The sequence below is a fragment of the Nycticebus coucang genome, chromosome 20 (assembly GCF_027406575.1).
Source record: "Nycticebus coucang isolate mNycCou1 chromosome 20, mNycCou1.pri, whole genome shotgun sequence".
Lineage (NCBI taxonomy): Eukaryota > Metazoa > Chordata > Mammalia > Primates > Lorisidae > Nycticebus > Nycticebus coucang.
Window position 1 is genome coordinate 15,316,948 of NC_069799.1, and position 6,325 is coordinate 15,323,272.

Below are 6,325 nucleotides of genomic sequence, written 5' to 3' on the forward strand. Positions count from 1 at the left end.
GATTATGGAAGCGGTGAGCAAACACAGCAAATTTATTGCCTGACTCCTTAGAGGGCCAGATTATTTATTTTATTATTATTATTCTTTTTTTTGAGACAGAGTTTCACCTTGTGACCCTTGGGAGAGTGCTGTGGCATCACAGCTCACCACAACCTCCAACTCCTGGGCTTAGGTGACTCACTTGCCTCAGCTTCCTGAGTATCTGGGACTACAGGCACTTCCCACAATGCCTGGCTACTTTTTGTTACAGTTTGGCCAGGGACAGATTGGAACCCACCACCCTCGGTATATGGTGCTGCACCTCTACCCATTAAGCCACAGGTGCCACCCAAGGGTCCAGATTATTTTAAAAGAAACATACGGGGGGACTGGCCATCTGTTGCTCAGTGGTGGGTGGGTTCGAATTCAGCCCGAGATTGCTAAAAAGAAAAGTAGCCAGGCACTGTAGCAAGCTCCTGGGGTCCCAACTACTAGGGAGGCTGGGACAAAAGAAACACTTGAGCCCAAGAGTTTGAGGTTGCTGTGAGCTGTGATGCTACACCACTCTACTGAGGGTGATGTAGTGAAACTGTCTCAAAAAATAATAATAAAAATAAAAAGAACTATATAGAGGGTGTTTTGAAAGCCGTTTACCAAATTATCCTCTCAGCATTTAAACTGAAATTTGGGCGACTGGCTGTTCTCTCCTGCCTTTCTAATCATGACTGAGAGTCCTGCTCCCCTTTTGGGGAGGGATATACTAACTGAAGCAGGAATAACCATTTATATGAGTATAGGACAAGTACTGCTACTGTGACTTCCCTTATTAGAGACACAAATTAACCCGAAGTATGGGCTACTGAGGAGAAGATGGGAGCAGAAAAATAAGCTCAATTGATCCAAACTACCTCATGGATTTAGAGACAGCCCTCACTTGTTTGGACAAGACTTAGCCCAACACTTGAGTCATTTCTCATATCCTACAGTGACTCTTGTTCAGTATGTAAATGACATTCTTTTGGGAGCACCAGATGCAGATGAATGCCACAAAGCTACCCAAGCTCTATTAAACTTTCTAGCTGATTGTGGGTACAAGGTTTCCAAGGCTAAAGCCCAATTATGTGTGCCTGAAGTACACTATTTGGGTCTCCAACTTTCACACGGTAAGAGACCTTGAGCAAAGAAAGAATAGAACCCAAATCTTGGACTCTCCAGGCTTCTTAGGAATTACAGGCTTTTGCAGACTCTATATTCCTGGATGTAGTGAAATATCTAGACCACTCTATTTAATTAAAAATACTCAAATAGTGCCTGGTCACTCTAGAATGAGAACTGAGGCAGGTAAGGCATTACAACAGCTGAAAAATGCCCTTTTACAGGCTCTGCATTAAGTCTTCCTACCAGACAACAATTTAATCTATATGTTACAGATTATCCTAGGAGTCTTCTTTTCTTCTTCTTTTTTTTTTTTTTTTTTTTTCGGAGACAGAGTCTCAAGCTGTCACCCTGGGCATCACGGCTCACAGCAACTTCAAACTCTTAGGCTTAAGCAAATCTCTTGCCTCAGTCTCCAAAGTAGTTGGGACTATAGACACCCACCACATTGCCCAGCTATTTTTTGGTTGCAGTTGTCATTGTTGCTTAGTTGGCCTGGTCTAGGTTTGAACCCGGCACCCTAGGTGTATGGGGCCAGCGCCCTGCCAATTGAGCTATGGGAGCCTCCTATCCTAGGAGTCTTGACCAAACACTGGGGTCCAGTTTTACAACCTTTAGCTTATTATAGTAAAGAAATTAACACCATGGCTAAAGTATAACCCCACTAATTACAGGTGGTATCGGCCATTGCCCTCTTATCCCCAGAGGCAATTAAAACAACTTTGCAAAGAGACTTAATTGTTTATACTTTTCATAAACTTTCTGGACTTTCAAATTCAAAAGGCAAATGTTAGTCAGATGATGTGCTAATCAGATTCCTGTCTTCCAGACATAAGATCATCAGGTCATAAAGAGTGAAAGAAGTTCCAGCCCAAGACCTGATTTTGTTGCAGACCCTTAGATCACCCTTTATCTGGAAAAATCCTAAATCTCCCCTTCTATTGATACAGGGTTCCCCCATTCAAGCCTGAACAATGGACTCCAGTTTCCTAGGCCTGGACAATTTCATGAAGAGCATACCCTGACATTTCATCCCAAGCTAGAGGGATCAACCTGTATTTCCAGTGGCACCCACAAATCAGTGGGTAAGGCGCAGGCCACATATATTGAGGCTGGTGAATTTGAACCCACCTGTGACAGCTGAAAAAACAACAATGACAACTGCAACAAAAAAAAAAATAACTGGTTTTTGTGGTGGGCACCTATAATCCCAGCTAATTGGTTGCCTGAGGCAAGAGAATTGCTTAAGCCTAAGAATTTGAGTTGCTATGAACTGTAATGCCATGACACTCTACCCAGGTGATAGCCTGAGACTCTGTCTCAAAAAAAAAAAAAAAGAAAAGGAAAGAAAAAAAATATATAATATATGTATATTTCTAGCTGATTGTGGGTACAAGTTTTCCTCATATATATATGAGGTTTCCCTTTCATTCTGTTTTATGTCTCTGAGCTTAATTCTGTGACTGAGTGGAAATTCTGTCCTTAGTCTCTGTCAATGGGGGGGAGGGGGGAGGAGGGAGAGGCTGTTTTGTTGGAAACTCGTCAGGTGGCCAATCTTGAAAGAGTGGGAGTCAAAGACACATGAAATTCTCAGCAGCACACTGTGTGTACCAAACATGTCAAGCTCTGAGGAGTGAGTCTTTTTGTTACTGTCTACTCTATAATAAATCGATTTCTCAAAGTGAATTTTAGGAATGGGAAATGTCTCCTCTAAGCCCTCTACAAGAATACCTCTAGCTTCTATGGAAAAAACTTCCTCTAAACCTGGAAGAGTACCACCTGGGCTTTCTATAAAGAGACTTATTGGATTGAGTCACTTTTGGAATATATATACCATAGGAAATTCTAACTATGACTGGCTGGAAGATGGATTCTTTGAGCTAGAAAATCTCCTTTATTAAAAGAAAATTTTAGAGAGGTCTCATCTTAAGCAATTGCCTTATTTGTATTTATGGGAAAATCAAACTGAAAGAAAAATATCAGTGTTGTGGCTTGCTTTCAAAACTCCCTTAAAAAAACTGAAGAGCAGAAATATAAATTAGGACAAAATTTAAAATCTGCTTACACCTTCAGCTCTCCCTCAATTTATATTCCCCTCTATCCCCAATTGCCTGTCCCTGATCCTCAGAAGATCTTTTGGATCACTGGGTTTCTGGTCAAAACCAACTTCAAAATCCAATCCTCAACAATTGTCCTTAGGAGCTATTAAAACTATGTCGATGCCAGCTTTTTAAGAAAAAAATTTTAATAACCAGTTGCATACTTTAATCTCTGTATTTCTCCAAAATTTATAGAAGGCACTCAGGCCTGATTTAAAATCTCAAAATATACAGATGCATATATTGATGCATAAAAGCTGATGACCAAGAAGTAGGCAGTTACAGAGCGAAAGCAAAGCTCGGTTTTCTGTCCCCTATAATGCCTCTTATTCTCCCAGCACTGTGTAATCGAATTTCATCACCTCCCTATACAGTGCTCTTTAAGAATGTATCCAGGCCCTCACCCTGAGAATTCATGTTCCCTGGACTGCAGCAGATCTTCTGAATTACAAAACCCCTTTGCCCGTGCTTTCAGAAGATCTCACCAAATTTAGAGGCAAATTAGAGAGGTTTGTAGCCATTCATAATCCCACTCACCGGGATCTTGACTTGTTGCTAAGGGGTGTTCTTCCCACACATGATTATACTGCAGTCATTAGACAAGCTAGAGAGATTCTAGAAGATCCTATCCATAGAGGAAACAGATGGCCAGATCCTCTTCCTGGATCCCCTACAAATGATGAAGAAATTGCTCAGCTATATTCTGGCATTCAGAGTCTATTGGAAGCAAAATTAGAGGCTTTCCCTCCTAAAGTAAACTGGTCTAAAGTTGAATTATGTGCTCAGAAGAAGGGAAAACATCCTAAAGCCTTCATTAAAAGATTTATGAAAGTTTTCCAGAGACATACATCATTTATTCCTGAAGCACCAGAGTATAGAAATCCTTTGATTTTTGCCCTGCTTGGAAATTTACTTCCAGAAATTAAAAAAAATAAAAATTCAAAACAGTAGAGTTGCTCTTTCTTTACCTGGCCAACCATGGGTTGCTATCATGTGAGTTGATATTCACCACAACAAGAACCAAAAGATTTATCACATAGATCATTTACCTAAGGCTGCTGGTCAACCTGTACAGGTTTCTGTCCAGATAGACCAACTCTACCTTAAACCAGGTGGTCCTGAAGATGTTGTTTATGAGTCACACCTGTTAGTCACCACTTTCTCTTTCGTGGATGATATAGAAGATGAAACTTCCTGGCCAGGAAAACAAAACAGCTGACTTTTGGGGGACCATAACTGATGTTGTGTGGGTTCCAGAATTTACCAGCCTGAGAATATGTGCCTTGTGCATGAGCAGCTAGGCCTTCACCCCCATGCTCAAGGCTGGGGACAAGATCCTCACCTTCAGCAAGCTGGCCCTGGACTCTCACAAGTGCTGTGGCACAGTCCTGCTTTCTGGTCCTCACAAGGGCTGGGAGGTATACCAGCATTTTGGCAAGGATGCATGAACCTCACTAAGGCACACCAAACCCTATGTGCACTTGAAGGGCTGGAAGTTCAAATGTGCCAGAGGCTTATGGGCCAACAGAAGCTACAAAAACTTACCCTGGAAACTACTGTCTTATTAAAAAGATTTTGGATGAAAAAAACAAACAAACAGAAAACAACAGTGTACTTGGTGGACTGCTCAACCTCTAAGTATTATAGTAGAAACAGCTACACAGTTTTTTGAAAATAACTTACAAGAGAACAAGAAAAAGAAAGATTTAAAAATTTCAGTCCTTACTTTAGAAATTGAATCACTGCAAAAGCAAAAACAGTTCTCTGAAAGTAAATTAAGGTCATCTTGTTTTATTCCTCAAGATATGTGTAGATCCTGCAGAAAATCTGGAAATTGGAAAGTTAACTGTCCCGTCGTTAAAAAAAAAATAAAGTCTCAATAAGTTAATTTTTTTGTCTCCGTGCCCATAGCACAGTGGTTATGGTGCCAGGCACATACACTGACACTGGTAGGTTTGAACCCAGCCTGAGCCAGCTAAAACAACAATGAAAACTGCAACAAAAAATAGCCAGGCATTGTGGCAGGTGCCTGTAGTCCCAGCTACTTGGAAGGCTGAGGCAGAAAAATCCCTTGGGTGCAGGAGTTGGAGGTTGCTGTGAGCTGCGATGTCATAGCACTCTACCGAGGGCAACATAGACTCTCTCTCAATTAAAAACAAAAAAAGGTAGGTAATTTTTCTCCTGTAGGACAGTGTTGGGGTCTTAGGGAAACTTGCCCTTTCCTCTTAAATTGGTTCATTGAACAGATCGACTCAAATTTATGGCAGATTAATAAGAGAAAGATTTATTTCCAAATACCATTCTCAATTTCTTGAGAATCAAGAATGATTTCTCAAAGTCCCAGTGATAGTGGCTTTTAAAGATGCCTTTTAGAAGGGAAGGGGGACTTCCTCTTTTTCTTGTTCCAGGCAGCAGCGGCAGAGGAGGCTTGTGCAACAAATGGCCAAGTTTAAGGCTCGGGACCTTCGCAGCAAGAAGAAGGAGGAGCTCCTGAACAGTTGGATGATCTCAAGGTGGAGTTGTCTCAGCTCCATGTTACCAAAGTGACAGGCGGAACTGCGTCCAAACTCTCCAAGATCAGAGTCATCTGTAAATCCATGGATTGCCCATGTTCTCACCATCATTAACCAGATTCAGAAAGAAAGTCTCAGGAAGTTCTACAGGACAAGAAGTATAAGTCCCTGGATCTGTGGCCTAAGAAGACACGTGCTGGGCGTCACTGGCTCAACAAGCATGAGGAGAACCTGAAGACCAAGAAGCACAGCACAAGGAACAGCTATACCCACTGCGGAAGTAGGCCATCAAAGCCTGAGTCTTATAGAGTCAATAGAAACACAAAACTGGCAAAAAAAAAAAAAAAAAAAGGGGGGGAGGGGTAGAGAAACTGAAAAGTATAGGTGTAGTAAGTGGCTGCTAGGAGGGATGGGTAGATGGAGGGGAAACAGAGAGACAGATATTGTGCTTCAAATAACCTTATTACAGGTCTACTAGTATCTGATGAGGAGTCTAGCAGCCCTATAAGATAGAGAAAAGTCTTCTTTTAAAGTTCCCTGAATGTGGGCAGCGCCTGTGGCTCAGCAGGTAGGGCACGG

At 41.7% G+C, this 6,325-nt stretch overlaps 1 pseudogene; it reads left to right on the plus strand.

The window, feature by feature from the left end:
• The first annotated feature begins 5,672 nt into the window (after positions 1-5,672).
• Positions 5,673-6,045, plus strand: LOC128572946 (60S ribosomal protein L35-like; annotated as a pseudogene).
• Positions 6,046-6,325: the final 280 nt, after the last annotated feature.